Source organism: Lagopus leucura, unplaced genomic scaffold, assembly GCF_019238085.1.
Source record: "Lagopus leucura isolate 7727_CA_CO unplaced genomic scaffold, USGS_WTPT01 Super-Scaffold_100001, whole genome shotgun sequence".
NCBI classification, from domain to species: Eukaryota; Metazoa; Chordata; class Aves; order Galliformes; family Phasianidae; genus Lagopus; species Lagopus leucura.
The window spans coordinates 56750297-56776779 of record NW_024962262.1 but is presented as its reverse complement, the minus strand read 5'-3'; the positions used below and the strand labels follow the sequence as shown (position 1 = coordinate 56776779).

At 41.0% G+C, this 26483-nt stretch overlaps 2 long non-coding RNA genes across 3 annotated transcripts; one reads left to right on the top strand and one right to left on the bottom strand.

The window, feature by feature from the left end:
• Positions 1-9382: 9382 nt before the first annotated feature.
• LOC122178262 lies at positions 9383-16044 on the bottom strand. The gene is made up of 4 exons (XR_006178264.1): positions 15959-16044; positions 12435-12689; positions 11425-11560; positions 9383-10118 (listed from the first exon to the last, which is right to left on the bottom strand). It is a non-coding gene; the product is annotated as an uncharacterized LOC122178262 (long non-coding RNA).
• Positions 16045-21674: 5630 nt separating this feature from the next.
• Positions 21675-23813, top strand: LOC122178261. 2 transcript variants are annotated; one of them, XR_006178263.1, is made up of 3 exons: positions 21675-21758; positions 21917-22019; positions 23578-23813. It is a non-coding gene; the product is annotated as an uncharacterized LOC122178261 (long non-coding RNA). The 2 variants fall into 2 exon arrangements; XR_006178262.1 differs by lacking the exon at positions 21675-21758 and having other exon boundaries at positions 21821-22019.
• The last annotated feature ends 2670 nt before the right edge of the window (positions 23814-26483 follow it).

Here is a 26483-nt window from a genome sequence, read left to right as displayed (position 1 = left end):
CTTCCTTTCTTCCTTTCTTCCTTTCTTCCTTTCTTCCTTTCTTCCTTCCTCCCGTATTCTCTTTCTCCCTTTCTCCCTTTCTTCCCCCCTCTCCCCCTTTCCCTCTTTCTTCCTATTTAAAATGTGAGAGCTACCTTTGTCAGGGTAAGAAAAGCAAGGAAAAAGATCTGAAGAGCATATAACATTTTTAAAGACTTGTTAGGTATGATTTAGCAAAGGCATGTATTTATTGCTATTGAAATTTTTACTTGAACAGCAATTAAGGCTTTTTGTTGCAGAATAATTTGGACTTCAGGAATTTCTGAGAAACATAAGAAAATTATGAAAAGCCGCAGTTCTTTCTGAAGGAAAAAAATAAAAAACACACTTTGATGAAAAAGTGAGATATATATATATTTTTTAATATTTGAAACTCTTTTTCTGTTAAAGTGCAGAACACTTGAAAATTTGGCCTCGTGTCAATGGCTTTTGAAAAGTAGTTTTACATCCAAATCTCAGGTCCTTTGACTCCTAAGCAGTGAACTTGTGAGATGAACAGCCAATAAACTATGCATGGGTTTATTAATCTCCTCTTGCCTGTATATAATGTGGATCATTCATCATGTACCTCCCAAGCAGCCCTAGTGATTCATGAGCTTGTACACAGTGCAGAGATGTCTTTGCTTCCACCATGACAGATACTGAAACTGAAGCTGAAAAACAATAAACCCCAAAAAGGAAAAAAAAAATCATAACAATATTGCTTTTTATTTTGTCTTAGAAGTCTAAAGGTTTTGTACAAGCAAACCTGCAATTCTGAAGGTCAGACACAGCACATCAGGCCCTTTCCAGAAGGAACAACCAGCAGGTACCCCAAATGTACGTTTGTGTTGAGAAGCAGCAGCATGGGCAGGCTGCAGTTCACTGGGCCCATGCAGCAGCTCAGGGCAGGAGCTCGGGGTCGCTAAGGACCTCTCCAGTTTCAGATCTGCACAGGAAACACATGATGCTCTTTTCTAATTTCTAAATGACTTGTGCAACCTCTCTGCTTAACAGCCTGCGGCATGATCACGGAGAGGGACTTCCTGCCCAGTTGCAAGAATGATTTGGAAACCAAAGCTCCTTCTGTGTAGTCTTTGGTTCTTTTTTTTTTTTCCTTCCTTTAGTTTTCACCACAGTAAAGTGAAGCCACAAAGTCCATACATTACAGGCAGTCAAGCAGCTATTTGTAAAACACGTAAAGCAATTCCAAATGCATTCAGATATGGTAAACATAAAATCATAATTAATACCAATTGGAGAAAAAGAAAAGAAAGGATAAAAGAAGGGAAAAAATGCTAAAAAACTGAAAAGTATGTTGATTTTTGTCAGCAAAGAGAAAGCAACCATTGGAATAAAAATCTCTAAGTTGTTCTTCAAAGCCAAGGTGAGACAGTGTGCAGAATGGCTGATGTCTTCCTGCAGGCTACATGGGAGCTGCAGCACCTGGCCACACTTGTCAGAGATGTTACTGCATCCTACCAGGCTGGAGGGAACACCAGTGCTGCAGGAACTCTTCAACAAGACCCCAAGAGGATCCTGAGCATGTTTAATGTCCATGGCTGTACCAGGTGCTTCCTCAGGCTGCTCTTTGCTAGACCCTGCCAATGTGCTGCCAAGCTGTTGGGCTCTGGTTCTGAGGGCAGGAAGCAAAACAGCTTTTCAATCAGCAATGTCTTGACAAGCAAGGAGGCAGTGAGATCAGTTGAGTGCTGATGGTGATATTTCCCATGTTTCCTCATTCTTGTCTCCAGCATTCTCCGAAATATGTTGGAACTGTTGAATTTTAAACGTAGATATTTTGACTGCCAAGATAGTTTACATTAAGAATAATGACTCAGCGATGTTTCACCAGGAAAAAAAAAAAAAAAAAAAGAGTATAATTAAAATAGGTTCTAAAAACGATTTAGATATTTTGCAATACCACAAGAATGTGGTGGTTTATTATATCAGGTTCGTCAGGTTACAATCATTCCTGTACACGTTAGTTCTCGGGTTCCTGTACACTGCTTGCGGCAAGCTTACTGCAAACGTCCGCTGCTTAAAACTGAGACAATTTTACAGAAAACCTCATTTTATATGTATATATATACATATATATGTATATATAGTATATACTTCTAAACTTTGCCCCTAGCTAGGCCTTCTCATCTCTCAACAATTTCAAAAGTAGGAAATTCTCTGAAAAAAGAAATGAGAAATGGTGTGGTGGCCAGTCTCAGTTCTCTCTGTGTTCCAAAACCAACCCAAGCAAGAAATCAGCCTCTCACAGGAGAAGGTGCGAGTGCTCCAGGAAGAACCAGGTTGCCAAACAGCAGTTCCAGGTCACTAATGCAGTATTTGGAAACTTTGGAAAACTATGGCTTGTGAGATTAGTGGTATGTGTCAAGACTCTCTGTGAGACTGTTTTTTTCATGTGTTTTATGTTTTTAGAAGAGGGGAATCCTGGAAATCTAAACCTCAAAATCACATTTCACCTTGGTCCCTCCAAATAAATCAAAAAGCAGGGGAAGCCAACTTAACAGAACTACAATGAGTGACTGACTTGTTAATAAAGTTGAAGCTATTTGAACTCTTAATGCAATGGCCAGTCTAACCGAGGCCTTCCATTCCTTTCTTTCAACAGTAGGAATAAGTAGCTTTGATTTTAAGAAATATACAAGGTACAAGAATGGCAGAATAAGTATGAAGGACTTGTGAGTCAGTACTGCTTTCAGTTAAATTAATTAGGAAAATCCAGTTGAAATCCCTGGAAATTTAGTCTTCGTGAGATATGCTAAGCATGTTTTATCTGGATATTTTCATTGTTTGTCTAGTTGGTTGGTTTGTTTTGTTGTGTTTGTTTTTAATAAAAACAACCACATACAATTCTCACATAATCAAATACACACAAAACACACCTGGAGCTTTCCATTCTCACCTCCACCAATTGCATATGCTTTCATCAGAAGATACTGTTATGCTGGCACAGAAACTCACATCCAGTCTGACAAGATTTGGGGCAATTACCAAGCCCAGGAGTTCCTTGTGAAACAAAACGGATTCGGACATACCCACCTGAGACTGTCAACAGCACATGGTTAGATGGCCAGAGACACAGCACACCTCTACTAAGACTTCCTTTCCCTGATGCACAAGCAAGAGCTGTATAAACAACAGCCCAACTGCTGTAAGATTTCAGCTTCTAAGGCTGGAGCATCATTTCTTCTTTCTCAAAATGCTGTTGTGTTTTGTGTTGTTTTGTTTTTTTTTTTTTTTTACTCAGAAGAGAATAAGTTCAGAAGGAGAAACTGGAAAAGATGCATGTATTAGTTACAGACAGAGCACTTGAGGATGTGGCAGATTTTGGTTCACACCCATGTGTAAGTAAGAGAAAGTGAAGGATTTGAACCTTGTCTGTGCCCTACAGCAGTGCAATATTTATCAAGTCTGGATTGCAACATACTACCAAGATCAGTTGGTGTTTCACTTCAGGAGTTCTTTTCCCTGTGGATCTTCTGTGGATTTTGTTTCTATGATGTTTCTTTCACTAGCTAGATCCATCCTACTCTTCTGGACTGAAGGACTCATTCCAGAACTAGTAACAACATCTTTCCCTTTCTTTACAGCCTGCTCAAAGCAGGGGAAAAGTAGAAATTTTGTGAAATTCAGATAACATCAAGCTTTGGCTTGTCTTTTTGTGACTGGGGAGTCATCAGTGTTGCCAGCACAGGGGAAAGCTTGGCGGTCAAAGTGGAAGGTCCTTGTACCAGGACTCTGAGCTCCTTAGGTTGGAGAAAATTGTCAGAGTGAAATACATCAGCTGTCTCACAATTTCCTACAGCAGTCAGCACCAGCTGCTGCAATAAGGATGTCAAGTCTCCATAATTGGCAATTGCATGAATTATCATGCCTGGGGAGCAGCTTTCATTCTTTCTCCCACCTTGTCCAATTTTTGTTGTTGAAGTTTTTTTTTTTTCTGTTCAGTTCCAGTTCCAGCTGCAACCAAGCTCCTCTGAGATCTCTGTGAGACATCAAATCAATAAAATCACATCTGTTAAAAAGGAGTGAAGAACACATGAAAGAAAAAACAACGGCAAGACAGGTGCACTCATGACTGCCAAAGACAAGTGCTTCAGTCTTTTTCTGAGGCTTGGGCTGGAATAAGTGGCAGCTTCCTACAGTTTTACCAACTACTGCATGTCTTTGTGAAGGATTTTTACATTGTCAGATAGAGATCAGTCTGTATTGGATGCATCTTCTTATACTGTGATACCAGCAGCACTTGAATGATGTCAGGACTTAGCCAAGATGTCCAGAGGTGCTTCTTAAGGCTAGATTCATTACTGATGCCCCAGCTAAGACCAGAAGTGTATGTTCTTCAACTTGATGGCTGAATCACATTCTGCCTAAAAGACATTTTTCAGCTTGTGTGACTTTTTTTTTCTAAAGAATTTTTACTTGCTTGCTACAAAGAAAATATTCTAACTAAAAGGAAATGCTAAGTTTTGTTTTCGAGATTTTAATCCCTTCATTTTTAACAATTATTCCAATTATTTAGAAAAACATGTAAAAGTATAATATGCTTTTTCTATCTGAAGGAATCACCAGTTCTAGGTATAGTTACTGTCTTCCTAAAAACCATAATTTTGATGAATAACACATCTTTCACCAAAGTATCTGAATATTGCCTCCTTTAAAGAAAGTGTTGACTGCTTTTTGTCTGCAAGCTGTTACTTCTTGGTTTAATCAAAAAGGCCACCCAAAACATTAGAACTCTGGCTGTTACTCAAGACACATCTTTGCAGGCTGGCAATGGCTTTATGACAGGTACACAACTCTCTTGTTACTTAATGCAGAATAATGGAGATTTAGATAAAAATGTTCCATGGGGAACAGAAGAAGATTATTGAATAATGAATTTATGACTCAGAAAACATTCCATAGCATCAACCAAAAATAAAACAAAAAAGGAAACAAAAAGACATGGAACATCAACTAAATTTATCATTGAGAGCATGCAATTCAGTGCTGATTGGAAAAAACAGTCACATCACTTGGAAAGGTGTCATGCTGCTGGAGTGGACAGAAGGATAGTGTTCAGCAGGATCTTTGATGGCACTCATGCATGGCTGGTGGCAGATGCTGGCACAGGAACAGCTCTGGGAGACAGCAGGCAGCCCTGGTGGAGTGGAATGCAGACTTCCTCTGACAGAGTGCTCAAATCAGCACCCTCAAAGACACCAAGAATAATCAACATCACCTTGGGGAGAAGGACCTTAAGAAAAGTGGGACACCAAGCTTTGCCAAGTGCACAACTGAAGCTCCCCCTCATCAACATTGCATGCAAAGTAGGAAAGGCACAACTCAGTATGACTGAGCTCCCCTAGAAGAGGAGTGGCCAGCAGCAACAGGGAGGTGATTGTCCCTCTCTACTCTGCTCTTGTAAGGCCCCATCTAGAGTACTGCGTCCAGGTCTGGAGCCCCCAGTACAAGAAAGACAAGAAGCTGTTGCAGAGGGTCCAGAAGAGGGTCACAAAGATGATCAGGGGACTGGAGCACCTCCCCTACGAAGACAGGCTGAGGGAGCTCAAGTGACCTCATTCCTTTTCAGTACCTAAAGGGAGCCTACAAACAGGAGGGGAATCAACTTTTTTAAAGGGTTGATAACTGCAGGACAAGGGGAAATGGTTTTAAGTTGAGGGAGGAAAGATTTAGGTTGGATGTGAGGGGGAAGTTCTTTACAGAGAGAGTGGTGAGGTGCTGGAACAGGCTGCCCAGAGAGGTTGTGGATGCCCTGTCCATCCCTGGAGGTGTTCAAGGCCAGATTGGATGGGGCCCTGGGCAGCCTGGTCTAGTATTAAATGGGGAGGCTGATGGCCCTGCATGTGGCAGGGGGCTTGGAGATTCGTAATCCTCGAGGTCCCTTCCAACCTTGGCCATTCTGTGATTCTGTGAAACATCTCTCTCTCATCAAATCTACATGGGACCTCTGGTCTTTGTGCTCGTAAATGTTGCTCTTCAGTCAAAGTTTGGTTGGGATGGCTATAGAATCAAATCTTAATTTAATAATTTCTATGGGTCTGATAACTCTGTGTCTCTGTTAGATTTCCCGTTTTTGTCCATAGCTCATTTCAGCTATAAGATCTTTGTAGTAGCATCTTTCATTACATGATTGCATGGTATCTGCGACTGCAGAGAATGTAGTTAATTAATTTAACTCAGATGGAACTTCACTGTGCTGAATAATGGCAAAGAGGTATAACCTCTAAATAAATAATCTGCTATTTAATTTTAATTAATGTCTGGTGTACTGTGATAGTTCCTCTTTGAAGCTTTGAATTGTATCATTTCTTTATGAAAATCCCAATTACCTGAAAAGAGGAATTTACCAATTGCTGTGTTCCTGTGCTGTGTAGTCTCTCTGAAAGCCTTGCAGGAACCCTTCCTTTCAGCTGGGACAACACTTTGTATGTTTCTGTGTGAACTGTTGCTAAAAGGTGCGTTCTCAGGCTGTAGAGCTGACACACACTTTCTTTGAAAAACAAAACAAAACAGATCTGTCTGTATTCAAGATGCTTTAAAATTGCCTTGCCAGTATGTTAAACTCTATAGAAAAATGAACAAAGGATTTCTTACTAGAAACGCTGTAAATTATATTTTCTTTTGCTTACCGCCAAGAGAGAAATTAAGAAGACATTTAAATTGAAAATAAATTACATGGAAAAAAAATGAATTGAATGTTCATGAAACAAGATGGTTCGATAATATAATCATACTTAAAGTTCATGGTGGACAGCTCTGCTATGTTTCTTTATGGGACTTCTGATGTAAATTTCCTCCCCCGCCAGTTCTAATGAACTGCACATATATATACTTTCCCATAAAAACAAAACAAAACAAAAATCACCATTTAATGGCCTATCAAGTATGGCTACTCTTGTGTCTGGATGCTCTGCTTATGTAAGTATCTTTCTGGTGCTGTTGCTAAAAAAGGTGATCACAGTTGCAAGATCAACTCTGAAGGTAGCTACGTAAATTATATCGGAAATTGTTCCTTCTCTTTTGGGTAGGAGGTGTATTTCTCATTCCCCATGGTTTGTCAGCCCTCTAAGCAGCCCCACAAGCACAGTGGTGGTTATTCACAGCAGGACCAGCAGGTCCCTCCCACACACAACAGGCTGAGGCAGGTAACAGCACATTCTGCAGAAAATGTAGATAGCATTGCAAAAATGCTGTTTGCCTTCCTTAGCTGATTGACTAACAGAAAAAAAAAAAAAAATACTGTGTGAGCAGAAATTTAGATTACAGTCTCCTTTTCCTGAAAGTAAGCTTGAAATGGGGCTCAAATCAAATCCCTCCACACCTGTTAATCAGGAGTTTTTGCAGAGAATCAGGCACTTGAGGTCTGTCTATCCCAGAAATACCTGCAGGGGGTGTGGCACCATGGATTGATGGATGATTTCCACTTGGATCAGTTGAGTCCCTTCTCTTTTCCCATCTGCCTTGGTGACTCTGGCAGCCACTGATAGCTGTTGAAAGGTTCTCACCAGGAGTGTGTGAGGCTGTGCCACCAGTGGCAGCACCTGTGATAAGTTTATGCTTAGTGAGTCAGCAGGGAGAAACTTTGGTGCATGGCTGAAAGCAGGAAAGTTGAGCTGGCAAACTAGAGGGACTCATATAGCCCCTGGTAGGAGACCAGATAGACACCAGGAGCTGTCCCAAAACATGAAGCCTCCTGGAGATTTCTGGTTTGCCTGAGCATACAATGAGAGCAAAGGTTCCTACTGGCTCCCCAGACAATCTCCCAGGATGACCAGTGTGCTCACCCTGCTGCTGGAGAGCCCAAAACACCACAGGCAAAGGGACATAAGTCAGAAAGGACTGAGGATCTCCAAATTCTAGCCCAGAAAACAGCTGAATATGCTGTGAGACATGAGCCAAGCCCAGCACTTGGGAATACTGCAGAAAGTGAATTTGCTGATAAATGACATTTACTGACACCCACAGAGAGTGTATATTGCGGGAGAGGGGATGGCGATGCCACAATTGCTGGGGCTCTGCCTGGGACCAGTGGATTACACTGTAGCAGAAGATGCCTGGGGTATCAGTGCAAAAACAATGGAAATATTTCCTCCTTTTGAGCTGCGTGTTGGTCCATGATAATGTTGTCACCGTGACAGTGACATTGAAGGAAAAGCCATGGTCAGTAGAGCATAAACACATGGAACTCGGGGCACACAGTGTTGCTGTTTATCCTCACTGGGGCATTCTGTGAAATCAGTATTACTGAAGCAGCAACAGCACACAGGGGAGGAGGAAGCAGCAGTTGCTGTATTTGGAATGTATCAGTTTCCAGGTCTGTTTAGGAGTTTTCTTTCATTTGATAGACATGGGGCCAAAAAAAGAAGTGTTCGAAATGACAGAGTTCAAGGACCACAGTAGTGCAGCCCATAACCCCTCACACAGGGGCTGAAAGAGTTAGCTGGGTAATTCACTGCCTCTTTGCTCATGGCAGAGGGGCCAGAACTGGACACCTGAGGGAGAAAAATGGGTCCTCTCATTGCATAGACCCCAAAGGATAAAAAAAAGTACAAAGAAAATATTTTGCACCATTCAAAATAGGAGTCACTTCTGCAGAGGTGGCTGGTACTAAATATATCCTAGCGCTTGATGCATCAGCAGGGCTCTGGCAGGGGCCCTCAAATAAACACTGCAGATCACTGTGGCCACTCAGCTTTTCTCTGGGAATTCTTTTGGGCTCCTTTCATACCAAAAGGGAAATGAGTTTGGAGAGAGCTATGCTTTGTAGCAGAGCATGGCCCCAGGTCACCGGCATCTTTGGAAACAGCTGTGGTGGCTGCTGTGCATCAGAGCTCCAGCAAAGATTCAACACTGATCAACAGTATTGGAGAGGGCACCTTTGGCTTCAGCCCCTCACATACAAACTATTTTAACTTTGCCTGTGAGAAGCCACTGTTAAATGAATCTGCCCATAAATCATTTCTTCCCCCTGGTGAATACAGAGGTGATTTTTGTTTGAGATTATAAATGCCTAATAAAAAAAAAGGCTAATAGGGAAATGTGCTGCTAGAACATTCTATGCAGGTTTTGATGAAAGCACTGAGGAGTAAAATACAGAGTAGGAGATGTGACATTAAAAAAAAAATCTATCAAAGTCATAGACAAAATGCAGATTGCTATTAAGAGAGCAAAAAGAGATTTTGAAAAAAAGAGAGGAGGGGAGGGGAGGGCGAAACAGAATTGAATTTGTTAGCACAGGGTATCTGACATAGTATGCCTTCAAGCTCTTTTTTCAACTGAAGGGCATGTTCCTAGTAGTATGCTAACAAATACCTGACCAGCTAATTCTCAGACATTACAGAAAATATTTAGTAGAAGTAAATATGGTTTAGAGATGTAAATATTTAAGAGAAAGAGTGTTTTCTATTAGCTCCACATGAACACTCACGTCAGAGAAGTTCATCTGGTAAAATGCAAGACAATCAAGTAAAGGAACCGTTGCTGATAGCAATTGAAAAAAAGAAAGTTTTTGTAGGAAAAGGTAAGCATAGGTAGAGTAAACTCATTTGTGATAAAGAGAAGTAATCCCCAAGACAGAATTCATGAGTTTTAACTAGTCAGAGTAAATCTGAAATAGTAATGCCTGACTTCACAGTTTGGTTGGCAGAGATTTAACATGTGACATAATACTACTATGGAAATATCAACACTCATCCCATCATTCCTCTAACTGTCAAGTGGAGAAGGTATCAAAATAATAATATGTATCATAAAAATAGCATGTAGTCTGCCTCTGATCTGTGTTTATCACTGTTACTGTACAAAGCTTTACTAGTATAGCATGGATTATTGCCTGCTGATATTTGGTTCCTACAGCTGTAGATACACTTACGGTACTTATTCCGAATGACACTTCAGCACAATGTCTCCAGTAGCAACATAGAGCAGTATAAGCTGCAATACAGCACATATGCCATTATATGTGATGTCCACATGTGGTGAGATTCGAAAATACAGTGCACCAAGGTATCCACATCTCCAGAGGTGGATTGGATTTGGTCCAAATATTCCAAAAAGCCTGGCTCAATTCTGGGATTCTGAAACAGAGGAAAGTGGTTGACAGCTGAAAGCCAATAAGATGCAGTGATGGCCCTCATCCAGGTAGAGAAGAACAGGAGTGGCTCTCGTTTGGTGGGCTCTGAAGTGGAGTGCCTTGATTGTATGGCATTGCCAGGACTTGGTGAGGGTCACATCCTACTGCCTTTTGGCTGGTGGAAACTTGCTCTGCACAGAGGTCCCTGGATGAGGGAAGAGAATGAAAATGCACTGTATCTGAGTTGGGGAGGGAAAGAGGGAGCTCTAAACCTTGAAAGCCCCCAAAATAGAGTTTAATTATTAATCTCATCTATGTATCTACTCCTGCTTTGTTTGTAGGCCTCTGGCAAGTTGAACATATAAAAAAATGTTTGTTTCCATCATAGCCATTGGGCTTGAGTTGTTTGATTTTCCATTATATCAGTATCATGTTGAATGCATTTTATTCATATTGGACACAGAGGATTCAAATATCCAGGGAGTAAAATTAGGCAGGCTTGTAAAATGCAATTTGAGACAATTTCTTCTTTTGTCTGGTTTCCAAAGGAAATAAAACTTGTGCAACCACATTGTCTGACTATATTTCTCTGTCCGCCTCTCTGCTCGCCTGCTTAATTAAGGTCTAACCCCAGTCTCTGACGAAATTTAAGAGAGTGATAGAGGGAGCAACTAAGTACAATCCATAAAGATCAGTGGCTAGAAGAGGAAGGCTCTACACTGGAGGAGAATGGCTCTAACCACAGTGTAACAGAGAGAAAGGCTGCATTCTGATCTTGCAAAGTCAGACATTACTAAACCAGAGTGAATCCACATGAGAGGAAGCTCTGAAAACCCCAAAGCCAATGGTTTGATCAGACCTTGAATGTCACTAGACATAAATCAGCAAGGGGACAAAAGGAAATAAATTTAGTTCCAATATTCATGAAATTACTTGAATAACACAAAGCTAGCATTTATTGGGTTGCTCAGTCATTGGATCTGACTTGGTTTATATTCAGTTCAGGGTTTTATATAAACTGCTATGCAGCAAAGAGGATAGTCATTAGCATAACCTATGACAAGTTACGTTAGTTTAGGTTATGTAGGAACACGGATGAGATCTTGCTTACAGCAGCTGTTTGTGCCTTTTTTTTTTCTAGTGTTTTTAGCAACAGGAACAAAGTCCCTGCAGACCTAGGCTGACCTCACAAAACTGAAAGCACATATGGATCAAAATTCAAGTTTCCAGTCCTGGAAGATCTCAGTGAGATTGCTTACAAGATTTTATAGCAAAAACTTAAAATGATGTTAGCAAGATGAAAAAATTACCTGAGGAGCTGAGGGAAAACTGAAGCATCACCCCACAACTCTCAATCTTTTTTTAAGCAAGAGTCAGTTTTCTGTACTTAACATATTTGGGATGCAGGAGAACATGGGACAAGACTGAAGTTTTGTACCTGCATAGCTAAAAACAAGGAAGCTGTGAATGAAATGCTGTACAGTCAGTCATTCAGATTATCAGTGTCAAAGGATACCAGCAGGTATGGTTGCCCTGAGCTCCTCTTCACTGTCATTCATCAAAAATTTGTATTCACTTCCAGAGGGGAAGCAAGGCATTGATACACTCAGCTCCTGTTTCTGCTTTTATGATCCCCACCAAGTCAAGGGGGAACACTGTGGACAATCTCAGTGTATAGCTGTGTAGGAGCACAACTGAAATTGCATATGCTGCCTTTAACTAAAGCCTGCCTTGCAGATACTTTAAGATATTTCGACCCAGTCATGGCTGAATGAGTTGGGGCTATGTCAGGTAACCATCTTGTATTTTGTATCTCTTTTTCTAGGGTTCATTTTTACTATTTTTTACTAGTTATCACATGTCATATTTTGCCTGTTGCTTACACCATGCTTGAATCACACACTGCTGTGTAGTGCTGGGCTGTAAGTTAAGCATTTTCTTCTTTTTCAGCCCATTCCTGAATGTTCTGCTAGCAGTCATCGCGAAGTTAAGCTTTTTGACAATATCCAGTCACACCAAATTAATGAGAAAAATGTAGCTTGGGATCAAAAGTTACACCACCCACAGACACTGTACCACCCACAAGCATGTTGCTATACCCTTGTCATATTCCCTTTATTTTCTCTCCTTCTTTCTCTCAGAATGTACCAAGGCTGTGAGCCTGCAGTGAGAGGGGCTCCCTGGTCATTTTTGTTCCCTGCAGTCTCACTCCTTTGCTTATTACCAGTGAGAGATCTGCAAGAAAGCAGTATCTCTGTGTGTCTGCTTTCCCCAAAACACAAAGCACAAAGGGTGTGAGTGGGACCGACATCATGGTTACCTGGGTCTCAGCCTACAGATCGTCCAGGGCCTTCCAGAGCTTTTTTGCCTTTGCCTTCCAGCTGGGAAGCACATCTGGGGTTTATAGTTTCAAGATAGCCACAAAGTTGTCATGAACATTTTTTATGACATCGTGCAATACATTTAATGTTGAATTGAAACACTTCTCCATCACCGTGCTCTCACAATTTATAACCTATGCGCATAGCAATTTGTAACATACCCTCGCACAGAGCTCAAACAAACCAGAGGAATTCTGAAAGAAAAAAAAAAAAAAAAAAAAGCTAAGAAGCGGAGTGAATGGCATGTGTAGAAAACTTTACAATACAAAATATGTACAGCTGGTTAAACAGTGACCAAGGAAAACCCTGGTAATTGCTACTTCTACAGAGTGTAAACAGGCAAGGCGGAGACAGAACTTATTTAGCCTGGCAGTCAACACTGATTTGGGGTTACAGTGCCACAAAAAAGGACTGCCAGAACCCCAGCAGAGTGTCTACAGGCTCAGTCATGCAGAAATTGCCTCTCCGGGTCAACTGCTTGGAGGGGAGATCTCCTGTGGAGCAGCTACAGCTGCTGGGCCAGAGCAGAGCAGGGGAGATGCGCGACCATGGCTATGGAGCCTCTGCAGTGCGGTTTTGCCTCCCAGATGAGATTGGGAAAGTGCAGCCCATTGTTCCTTTGTCTTTAGATGTTATTTTACTTGCTTGCCTCATTTCCATAATGCTCCCTGGCCTCCCAGTAGCCCAAATTGGTCTGATGAATACAGTCTTGTGTGGTTTATGATTCATTATTCCCCATGTCCTACCCTCTTAGTCTTGCACGAGGTAATCTCAGTCCCTGTGCAGAAGGGTCTTGCTGGAGCCTTATTTAAAAATTATGGGCATGAAACAAAAGCATTTTTCTTTTCTTCTCCGTGTGTCAGCCACAGATTCCTGCCTACTCTTCTGTCTCATCTGGAAGTGAACAAGAGGAATGAAGACATAACCACCTGAAGATCTGAGGCAACAGAATGACTTGCTGCACAAGGGAAAATGAGAGAGAATGTTCCTTCTTATCTAGAAAACCTGGGAGTAGGAAAAATATAGAATTCAGGGAGAGTGGAGAGAATAAGAAGGAGTAAATGAGTGCTCACATCTCCAGGTACATTCATATTTCTCTCCATTATTGCAGAAGGAATAGCTGACAGAAAAGAATTACCATGCTTCTCTATGACATCTCCTTGCTGTATGTACTGTGTGGTGCCACAGATGCTTTATAAAGGCTTCACTCAGATTTCACTTCCCAGATTCTTAGTATTCCAAGGAAGAGTAAGGAGTCACGGAAATGAGACAGAAAAAAAATGTATAGCCTCTTCAGGGAGATTTTATGTCAAATTGAGAAGCTGCATGCCTATATGAGGTAACCTTGATGTTTGGATGTCATTAAAGCTTTGTAATCTTAAAAAAATATTACAGTTAGAAGACATCACCAAAACTTGGTGGTATTCACCATTCTCTTGCCAGCACAGACTAGTTAATGCCAACTAGTGGTATTGCACAGTGTCAGTATCCCAAAGACATGAATTCCTCTTCACTTTGAGGCTTTTCATAGCTTGTGCCTTTAGGAAATATTTTTCTGTCATTAAACTTCTGGATGCTTGTCTCTTTTCTACAGTCTTATTCCCACACTGGTACCAAACTAATAATTCCTTTACCTCTTTTCAAGACTGGCACCACTGTCATAATTCACCCTTAATGGTGCGGTGATCCAGAAGACATTCAGTGATGCATTTTGGTGGGTAAAATCTTCTTTCAGTTGTATATCAGATTTAAGATCTCACACTCTCCCATATAAATATTTGCAGGTACTCCTTCAGAGTCAGCAAGAATGATATATGTAGTTCCTTCTAATAAGTCACTTGCTGCAGCTCATTAATCATTGTTATTACCCTCTCCATGCATTTGGTGAATGTAGCAATATGGTACTTGAGTACTTCTGAAAATAAGACACCTCATTAATTGAAGCAATGTCTAAAACCACTTTTATTTTGCTATTCATTAACAACTTCACAAGTAGGTTTTAGTTCACAAGAGTCCTTCCAGAATTAGCCACACTGTAACTATTTGCATAAATAAATATTTATATTGAAAATAACATTCAAAATGGAAGATTATATTTGCACAAAAGATTTGTCTGGGCATTATGCAATTATGTGGCTCTTTATCTGTTCAAGAAATACATTAAATATTTTTCTTTAAGGTTATTAGCCTTGCTGCTTAAACAGAGGGTATATGAAAGGAATACTTTCCTAAGCAAGTAAAAGGTTTCTATGCAAATTATTTTTGCAAAAATTCAAAGTGATACATAGAAGTATTTAATATCATATTTCAAAAATGGAAACAAGGTCACTAGTTCTTTAGATATAAAGGTAATGTTACTAATTGGAATAATTTTCTTTTCACTTCTGTGTAGAATTGAGTTTAGCAGCAGTCACTTTTCTTCTGGACAGATATGAAAGAAACTCTATCCCTTACTCCATCATGTTGTGCTTCAGTAGGTGACAACAAATATGCAGTGATAACTTTGAACAACAACTTACCAAATTCATCCCCACTGTTACCACGGATGTTTAACACTGTGGCATCCATGGATTTCTTTTATATGCACAGAGTGAACTTCAGTCTGTTTGCATAAAACATCCTTGGGCAGACTCAAAGCTTTGCTTTTCCTTGTCTCCCAGGGATTACTTTTGATTTTGATAAATCAGGTGGATTTATGAGACTGGGGAGTTTTGTAGATACCCTTCCCTCTTCCCATGTTGAAATGCTGATGTGTTGCATTTTAGTGCAATGTCACAGTACTAGACACAGGGAATAAGAGGGAGCAAGCTGGGGTGGCAGAAGAGGGACTCCTCTCAAGGGCACACATGGTGATTCCCAGTGGCCTACAGCTTTTAGTCTTTCAACACTGGTCCTTGCATCACACTCAACCTGAGATCCCAGAGTGCCTCACTTGGCCTTTTGGAGGTCATTTCAATGACCCATGTCCAAATGGCTCCATGCTGCTCCTGGCTGTAGCAGAGAGCTTAGAAGCTCAGTGGGGTTTCATATTAACAAACCTGGACTCTTGACCTCTCATGGTGGTGATGTGTTGGCTGTTGGACTAGATGATCTTAGTGGTCTTTTCCAGCCGTAATGATTCTATAATTATACGATTTTGAATCTTCTTTCCTCTCTCAGATTGTATCTGCACCTAATTGCTTGAAGCAGGATTAAGTTCAATAAAAATATATTAATTTGGCTCAGGACAGAAGGCTCAGAACTTTTTACTCTTTGTACTTTTGTCTTTCATTTGCCTGTGCTCCTCCAGTCACATTGCCATTGCAAACTGGGAAATTGGTTGTGGCATAAATCTCTGCTCCTCTGTGCATGTCAGTATCAGCACTTCAACTCTGCTGCACAGGTAGAGAGGAGAAAGAAATGGAAGAGAAATGAGATTATGGTCAGTGAAGTTTCGAAAATGACATGAAAGCTGCAAGCTTACCTTGGCCTCCAAGTATTGAAATGTCTTTTTCAGCAGTGGTAGAATATTCTTTTGGATATTTTATGCACTACACATTCAGATCTCTGTTGTCTTGCACATCCATGATAAGTTGATGTACTCTGTATCAAAGATTACATAGTGCTTAAAATTATTTTTGTGAGAAGAAAAGAAACATGGCCTACAATAAAGAGATGTGTGGAGCTAGCGCAAACGGGGCAATCTGACCTAACTGAACAGAGCTGGGTTGTAATGACAAAATACTACAGAAACCCAAGCATTTTTGGAACAACGCCACTACATTCAATTTCTTCCCTCTGCACCACAGGAATCAGGTGTCTGCAGTGATGATGGTGATGGAGGAAGGTGGGAAAACTGCAAAAGAGAATTTCTATGTAGGAAAGTGCATACATAGGTAAAACTGATGTGTGGATGGTGGCTCTCCTTCTCTGAGTGTTCACTCAACCTCCTCCTTCCCTCCAAGCTCAAGCAGACTGGAGATGGCAGTGCACTACCTACCTGCAGGAGCAGAGGTTATACTGACTGATCTCAGGTTATGATGCAGCCATTGATCTGCACTGGAAGTAGAGCTGGCCATATGGAAGTTCGCTGGCAAATTCCCTCAGTTATCCCTAATCTTGTCAGCTGCACAGTTCTTCTGTGGGATCATCTCACTGCATCACCTGCCTCCTCCAGAGCATACCATGGCATGGGACTGGTTGGCTTTAGTTCAGCTGGATGTGCCAATTGCAGGTACCAAAACAGAACAATGTTAAAATACCTTTAGCAGTGAACTCTACAGCGGAAACAGTGTCTTTTCCTTTGTCAAGGAGAGATAACATTTCTGGAATTAGGGATGGAAAATTTACTTTTACAAACTATTTTTTCCAATTTCATGTGTGTCAGCTCCTGAAAAGTCACATGCAGACCATTGAGAGTCACTCAAATTTTGTCCTGGCATTTCATGAAGTTTTATTTACCAGATGTTACTCCACAGTTACTATAGATATCTTTACATGCTCCTTACGGAGAGGAAGTGTTCTCTTAGATATCACTGTGATAATTATTAGCAAATTCATTGGCAAAATGTAATTAGCATGTAATTATTAGGAAATAGAGGCAATCAGTCACTGCAAAAATTCCTCCACTGGTATCACAGAGTAGAAAAAGGAAACAGAAAATCACCTTTTCTGAAGCTTAAAAAATCAGAAGTAATTAATGTAGAAAATCAGTCACAGCAAACAGGCTGCATGTATGTTTGAGGAGGAATACTGCAGCCCCCATTACAATCTCCTTCCCTTCTAAGGATGGCTGCGTGCAGGGAAGGCTACGGGTTTGCACCATGTGTTCAAAGAACAGCAGTCAGCTGACAGCAAGAAAAGCAGGCAGGAGCATACATAAGCAATTGTGGCTTTTTTCCATACAATTGTAATTGTAATGCACTGAGGGACATTACAGCTGGCACGTACTACTCACAGACACCAGAGGGAGGGGAAAAGAATGCTTTCACAAAATTGATAGTGCTTTTGAAAAGGCCATAGCAACATTAACTCTTCAAAGCAGGAAGGCTGGACTTGCAATGTGAGGATATTTTGCTAAGTAAGGATACATTCACTCATCCTCAGAGCAGCATAAACAAGGAACTGCTGTTTCCGAAACAGCCCCTGTCACACACAGAGCAGCTGATGGAACAAAGAGCCACATTTGGACATGTTCATAGTGACACCAGGGAATACGTATTGCTGCCCAATCTTGGTACTGCCAAAGAGGTGTTGCTCCCAAATCACAGAAATAATCCTTGCATCATGCTCTGTTGTGCATCCGGCCTTAACGTAAATATTTTGGTTTAGAGGAGTGTACTGAGCTAGGTTGTGAAATGAAAGGAGATGCACTGCATGTGAAGCTGACTGATTGCTCTATGCTTCACTGAATATTAAAAGGCTGATTGCTTTTTTTTCAGCTTTAAAAGTGCAAGATCCTTTACTTTACCACTCACTATTTACTTTCACCCAGGCCGGACATCACCTTTAATGCCAGATCATCCTGCTCCCCTTTGGGATACCAGCAAGCCTCAGGGCTGATTTTCTATTTATGAAGCAGAGAAGGCGGCTCTGCACCGGGACAGCTGGGACATAGCTGTCAGTCCCTTTTCATTATCAGCAGCACCCAGCTGGATATCTGGAATTCAGACACTGAGGGAGAAGTATGTTTGCTTGCATTTTAAAAACAGGTTGATTGCTGGGTATGAATACCCTGCAACAGTTGCTCAACTTTGCCTCTGTGAAACAGAACAATTCCCAAAGGCTGATAAAAGCAAAAGAGAAATCAAAGTGCTCCTTGCACATCAGTTCAGAATCTGATATGCGGTGGGGTTTTGCTTTTTCTGCAAAATATTCTGCACGTGATATATTTTTAAAGGACAAATATCCATAACAAAATCAACACTGAGTAGAAAACCCAAGTTGTCATTGCTTGAATACCATTGCCCATTGCCACTAATTCCTTGTGAAGTAAATAATTATGCAGCTCTAGCAGCTTTAGGATTTGCATGAACACTGAATGAGAAGCTATTGCTGGGCATCACTACAAGTGATGTTCTGTTTGCCATATGTCAAACAAGCAATCTTGGCTTAATCCAGAACAGAAAATCTGTTAATTCATAGTACAAAGATTAGGATTTGTGCAGTGGCAATGCTGCCTGGAACAAGAAAATTTGCTAAAGGCCTTCTTGGGAGGGCTTGCAGCCGGTGTCAATGACAGGAGTTTAAAGTGTTTCCCTCCCTAATTCCCACTAGCAAATGATTTGGATGAATCTTTTACTTACTGGCCTCTGAAGTAAACTTCCCCTTGCTAAACTAAGCTTGTAATCTGTGGCAGATGAAAGCAGTTCCCTTTTGGGACTTCAGAATTCATTTAGCACAGTGATTCAGTTCTGTTCTTTTTTATTTCTTCACTTTGAAATAAGTCTAGTTTCCATATTACCCACAAAGAAACAGTTCATCAGGAGTCCTGGTGAAGAACTCCTCAAGCATCTTTCTTCCTTCTTTATTTTGCCTTGAGGACTGCTATTAAAAAATCCAAAGTCATTTTGTTTTGCTTAGATCACCAGAAATAGCTGGGCTAGCTAGGTGGTCATTTGACTTCCATTTAGAAGTTTGAGGTATTTTCCAACTGGCTACAGTTTGACCATGCTCTGGTTGTTAAACCTAGGCTACACTTTATGCATAACACATTCTTCATAACAACTGAGAAATCTCTCCACTTGTTCTCTACTTCATCAATGGAGTTTTACTATTTTGCAGAAGTAGCCATTATTCAGAAGGACAACCACATTGTAAACTTAAATAGTACACTCTATGTACTTGAAAAACAAGCCAGTGCTTTTTAAGGAAAATCCCTTAAGTGTAGCCCAGATAAAACCAGAATAAACAAACAAACAAACAAAAACTAACAATACAAAAAGCCATGTTTTTTGAATGCTAATCGTCAGCTATTCTCACATCTCAGAATTTGTGTGCAACCTGTAGGTTCCTTCAGGCTATCAGGTTAAATACGAGATGATGAAATAGCATAGGTGTGCAATAGCCTTTATAGAATCATAGAATGGACTGAGTTGGAAGAGTCTCTTCAAGGTCACCTAATCCAAATCTCCCGAAATGAACAGGGACACTTACAGCTCAGTCAGTGTTCTCAGAGCCCCATCCAGCCTCCAGTGTTCCAAAATCCAATCACAAAAGTTTCTTCTGCTCCTCTTACATTCTTCACACTTGCACTAGGCCTGCTGGAATTGGAGTTACGGTCTATGTGAGCCTTTACAACTGGGCAGCAATTACAAATTTTGCTGATGGTTTCAAAGAAATAATTATTAGTGTATTAGTATTAGTGAGCTGAAACACACTGTTCCCTTTTCAGAAGATAAGTTAAGACCCTAAATTTGCATATCACCAAACATTGGGAAGACCTTGAGAGAAACTGAATCTGTGTTTTACTGCTGAAGTTTATCACCTCATAAACTTCATTTCATAAGTACCTCCATTTTTTAAAGCATAAGATCTATGCAATTTACTTTCTTTGTACATCCTTTGTATCAAATTACCTACTTACTTGTACAACAAAGACTGAAAAAGATGAGATTCAAGATGACTGAATTTAACTTCAGTCTCTGAGAACAAAGACGTACAAGAGGAACCCAACAAAGAACAGTATCACCTTCTATAGCACTGTTGAAACAGAGAGATCACTAAATCTTCTATAACACTTGGCATACAAAATTTTACCTCTCTCAAAATCCATGAAGACTTTGATGAAGAGCCGGTGAAATGATTAAACCAAGGAGGCTGACTCAGTATTTTCTAGCTATCTGAATTCTGTGCTACTGCATTGCTCTCCTCAGCAGCAACTCAACACACAGAAGAAAAACTTTCTTCATTGAGTACCTAATATTTCCAGGCAGGATCCTTTTCCCATGCCAGCATTTAAAAGCTTGTGTCGAGACATTGCCTTGGTCAGAACCAAGACAGAGTGAATTAAAACAAGTGTTATTCCAAGAACAGCTGTCCGCTTAGTTTTATGGCTACCCTTCCAATTCAAGCAGGCAGTGCAGACCAATTCCCCAGTGAGGACAAGCCTAGGATTTGCTTGACAGCTCATCTCAGGTGCTCCTCAGTGTGCTGAAACAAACCACATGTTTGCCACAGGGATGGCTCGTGGCAAGGTGGAAGGAGAGCTGACTATAGAATCATAGAATTATAGAATCATAGAATTTCTCAGGTTGGAAAAGACCTTAAAGATCATCAATCCTCCGCTGTGTGCTAGCTCATTCTCGCTCTCTCTTCCAATCTGGAGCAAAGTGAGATGGTTTCTGAGCTGGATAAACAGGAAATCACACAGGCCTTCACCTTCTCCTGCCTCACATCTCCCAGTGTGACTAAGGTGAGCCCTGGTGGTAAGGAGGGGATTCAGACCCTTCTGACCCACTGACTCAAGATGATTGACAGGCAAATGGTAACAAGAATAAAATCTGTCATCCGTAGTGCAAAAGCACTTTGTGGCATTGGTGAAAAGCTAACAGTGGGTACTTATCTCAGAAGATGGAAAGCACATGATGCCTTCAGTCAGTTGTCATTTAAGAAGAATGTAAGTGAGCTTTTAATTTATGTCTGTAACATGAGCATACAGACTACTCTTCTACATATTTAGAAAATAAGAATATCTTGTTATAGGAAGTGGTACCAAGGGCAGACAACTCTTATGCTAAATTGTGGCTGCCTGAGGAGGAGAGTTATTTTGGTGCAGCACAAAAGATCCATTACATGGGTGTTGTTTCTCTTTTTTTTTTTCCCTGAAATTAACAGCTGTCTTTTGTTTAATCATTGTGTATATAAAGAAAATAAAGTCATAAGACATCGAGCATGTCTAGCTTTTAATGGCACTCGTTGCCAAGGAGAAAGCCTAAAGTTTGCATAACAGCAGAAATCAGCACTGCCTTAATTTTGCAACATGTAGTAATTTTGCTGTAGCTGAAAACTCCAGAAGGAAGCCTTGTTTCATTTCCAACACAAATCACTTGTTTGTGCAACTTCTTGGCACAAAAGTGCAGGGAGAAATAGCAAGGTACTTTTCAGCTCACAAGCATCCTTTTCCTTCTCTGAGGCAGCAATAATCGTTGTTGAAATATATCGTTAAAAACAGGAAGCTTTATCATTATGATTTTCTAGCAACCTCGCCCTTTCTTGTGAACCTGACCCTGGCTATGAATCGTCTGCTTTGATTCAAACACAACTATTATAAGACTGAAGCTCAGGTATTTCCTATTTTGCTCTAAAGCATTCACAGCAAATGCTCAGAGACAGCACTTCTCCGAGAGAGACAAGCAGCACTGAGAAGGAGCACTGCTTGTTAGAGCTGTACACAGGAGACTCGTGTTTAGATCGTGCTTTTGTTTTTGTTCTATTTCTGCAGAACAGAGGGAATGAGGAGACATCTCTTGCACTGGGTGAACAGTTTCTCCAGGGGAAAGGAGAAGGAAAATGCTGAGGATGAATTTGCAGGAACTATAGCATGGGTAAGGTTTTTTGTGTATATAGGTCGCTCCAAAAGTAATGCCTCCTATTTATTTCTATGGAAACTAGAGCAGACAAAACAGTAAAATAGCACTGTTTAATAGAGCAAATTCTCAGCTGCAAAACACTCTTTTTCAGCATAGACACCACTATTAGCTATGCACTTTCAACAGCAATAAACAAGAGCCTTCATGCAGCACTTGTAACAATCTGCACCAGTGGAGATTACCCACTGTTGCTGTCGCCACTGCTGAAACACACCACCCACCCCTCACTGTGCTCACATCTACTGTTTGATCTTCAGAAACATTCAGCAAGCATCGATGAATGTCACTGGGTGCATTTCTTCTGCATGGAGGAATTCAATGACACATCTTTGCTTCATCTACACTCCCATGTCAGACACCATTCTGTCAGACTGTGTTTCTGCTGCCATCTGTCACATGGCAACAAAATATAGTGGAAGATTGGTGGGAAGGTTCAAACTCTACTGCCATACCACCAACATCTGTCTCTGACATCATGGGCCAACATAATAAAATAGAAGGCATTGTTTTTGGAGCAGCCCTCATATAAGCAACAAGTAAACACTTCTTCTGATGGTACTTAGCAATAGGTCCTCGGCATAGGACCATACCAATGATGGCAGACACGTTGGGATGCACTTGCAGAGTTGAGCATGTCTGCTCAGCAGTGCTGGCTGTTCACTCCCCAGAAGAGGCGATGCCAACCAAGACCAGTGCCCACCCAGCACTGCCCTGCAAGTCTCACTGAGCTCCCTGGGGACAGCCATCACCCTCTTCCCAGACCTACTCCATGTTTCTTCAAGAGAAACATCCTCTGAGACACTCCAGGCATCAGGCCACCCTCTGGGAGAAAACCCCATCACTCCTCCCATTCTATAGGCGAGCCAGTGGCCAGCTGTGAGTTCATGGGCAGGGTTAGCCTGGGAGACTGCTGTCATTGCTTTGTCTCAGGCTTTTGATTTTTGCTGGCTGCAAAGTAGTGTAGATCACCCATCACAGTAGAGGAAGGGATGCCGCTCAGATGCCAAGAACTGGTAAAGCTGCTTTGTTTTCAGGGAGGAGTGATTAACCCCAAAAATGGGCATTTAAATAACTAACAAGAAGACAGAAATGCTTCTGAAAGTATAGCAAACCATGTCAGGTTTACAGTCATTTCCAGTTATAAACCCAGCCCAGAGAACAGACTGTCTGATACTGCTTAGTTTCGGTGCTTTCCTCAAGCAGACTGCAGACATGAAAATGGGAGCTGATCCAGCACTGTAATGTCCAAATCTAACTTTAAAGTTAGATTTAGCTAACTTTAAAGCTCTTGCCTATCCTGGATTGTCCCCCTCCACTTCTCTCCCCACCAACACATCAGCAGTTCAGAATAGCATCACACAGGGGTACAGGGCTCCAGGTGCATCAACTCCAAACATTGTGCAGGCATTGATGCCAATGTATCTAAGGAGGAGAAACTTAGATTTCACATTCCGTAACTGGTGGCATTCTCTTTATGGAATGTCATATCTTCATGTCTTGTCTGTTCACAAAGGACCAAAATATTGTCATTGGCTGAGCTCCAGAGGCAGAAGCCAGGGCTGCTGGAAATAGGGTCAAGGAAGAAATGGACTCTACAGGCTGGGACTGGGAAAGCAGGGCTAACAGCTGGAACTCTTTCCCTGAAGTGCCTTCCCACCTTCTTATTTCTGTCTGCCCTCATTATTTGATTATCACGAGAGAAATCTAAAGAGTGTACTCAGTAAATCCTGAATAAATGCTAATAAATGACTACACTTGCAGACTGCCCTCTACACTTTTCAGATGCATTTGGGGCACTTCTCTACCATAGCCTGAGAAAATTGTACAGAATGAGAAGAGCTGAGGCAACACTCCTTGCAACTCATCAATCAAGAAACAATGGAAACAGACCAGGTCAAATGTTACTTGATGTTAGTTTTCATATTTCTGCTTGTTACAAATTTAAAGGATGCAGTGCCCAGCAACATCATCTGTGGTTTCTGTTACACGTGGCTCCAACCAGAGAGTTTACAAAAGGCTTTTCCAGGTCCCACTAAGCAGAAACTGTGCAGAAGATGGACGTGGATGGAGGTGGATATGTAAAAAAGCAAATGAGGAAATGGTGATCAGTATAGGAAGATGAAGGTATTACTTCCCTGTTGTGTTAGGTTTTTGTTGGAAAAAGAGCAAGAGGGTATTTTAAGGGAGCCTTCAAAGACCTGCACACCAAACTGTTACTAGAAACACTGTACTCTATAGCAAGATTTATATTGACTGCAGCTCCTGCTGTCTCACTATCTTCTTTGCAACATCACCCTCTTCTTGCATCCTAGCTATCATCCTGATCTCACTGACCATGATTTTGCATCATGAACGGGGTTATTTTCCTTCCTACCCACATATACTTGTCAGGCTTCTTGTGTACAATAGCCATTCTTAAACCCCTTGGAACTGTTTTTCCTTTTCTGAAATCTTCCAAACCACTCTAGACAATATTATTTGATATTTGCAGCCTGCAAAGCATCCTGGGAATTCATTTGTAAAACTAGTTTATTATAGATATTGCAAAAAATTCAAGCTTTACATGTGGTATGAATCTTATGTCTCAGCAAAGTTTTCTGTTTCCTCACGCAACGGGAATGGCTTTGCACACCAGGTACTGTATGTGTCAGTATGGGACATGCAGAACTACATTTATGTCTGAGAAGCAGGACCCAAGCAAGCAGTGTTAGTGGCAAACCCTTACATAGTTGTTCTCCCACACATATCCTCGCTGCTTGAGTCACTGGGAACTGTACTGTTCCCAATACCATATGTCCCTCTCTGTTTATGAGGCTAAGACTTGGGCCATATAATCCAGGAAACACAAGAAGGGTATGATTTTTTTTATTTTTTTATAGTCAGTGTATGAAGTGTTTTACAGGCAATTAAATCATTGTATCATTTTTGAGTCAGATTAGTGTGTTGCACAGAAGGAAGTAGTCATGAAAGAGGTGAAAAAGATACTTTTCCCTCGGTTCTCAGCACAGTTTTCTGAACAAGCATAGAATGCAGTTCTTTAACCAAACAACAGTCACTGACTTTATGAGGACACTTGAAACTGAGAAATGTTTACAGATTCTGCCTGTAACACATCCCTGGTAGACCCAAGAAGAGAGGATGCTCACAGGGGGAAGGCCTTTGCTGAAATGAGCAGTTTTGCAGCTTGGCTGACCTGGTCCAAAAGTATCAGTGCTGAAACTAGCAGTTTTCCTCCTCCCTCCCCTGTGCCCATCCCTAAGAGACTTGTTTCCTCATGGAGCAAAGCAGATGAAAGCTTACCCTATGAAAAGAAGGGGTTAGCTCACCACCCTGCAGTCAGAGAAGTGCTTCCACTGGCACAAGAGAGGGGAGGAATGTGGGAAGAGTGAATCCCCCTTCCAGCATCAGTGATCTGCACCCTGCAGTTTCGCCCACACCTGTCTCTTTGTTTATTTCATCTTGTACAACACATTCACACTGATTAATAAAAAGGGAATTCACAACATACCCATTGCTAGTCTATCTCATAGCCCCTTAGTACTCGTGCCAGGCTTTTGGGCTTGACTGAAAATAGCATTAACATAGAAGAAATTAAGACAGTGACAAGATTATTTTTCTTTTCTTGTAAGAACTCAAAATAGATGAAATGAAAAGTTAGTGCTGTGAAATTTCTCAAATGATATTACACTTGATTCCCAGGTGTGGTCTATATTTATTAATAATATTTAATGTCTGCTCTCAATTTCGCAATTTCTTTTATTTTATCCAAACATGATGCAAGCAGGGATACGAGCACCACGATCGCATTTTTGTTGCCTCAATTATCTTGGAAAGTTTCCAGCAGACTGAATGGAAAGGATAGAGGTTTGGGGACACCAGGCTCTGCTTATACTGACATGTAATGTGTTGGCTTACAGCTATGGCTGATGATTCAATTCTGAGTCCTGCAGCTTTAGAAAGAGAAGCATTTAGTGGTTTGAATGGTGAGAGGGTACACAAGTGCACCTTGTATCTTTCAGAAAAGCTTTTACTCTATCAACAGGAGAGATGGAATCTAAGCAAACACAATTTTCACTACAGAGGAAATAGTCAAGTTTCAAAGTATTGGTTTCTTCTTCTTTTTAACTAAAATTTGTTTTATGTTTGTATCCCTCTAAACACCTCTTAGCATTCTAATTTGCTTTAGGTGCTTTCCCCAGGCAAATTATGTAGAGAAGAAGCCCAGTACTGTTCGTTTGTCTTTATCTTGCTTCATGCTGTGCCTGGTGGCAGTGTGCTTCAGTTTCCCATGCTTCTTCATGAAAAAACAAGAGTACTGAATTCTTGGCTGGACAGCATAGCTCTACATTTGTGTTTGTTTTCACACATTAAAACCCTGGCTTAGCACAGTGTTAGCTTTGGACCTAGCAGCAAGTACTG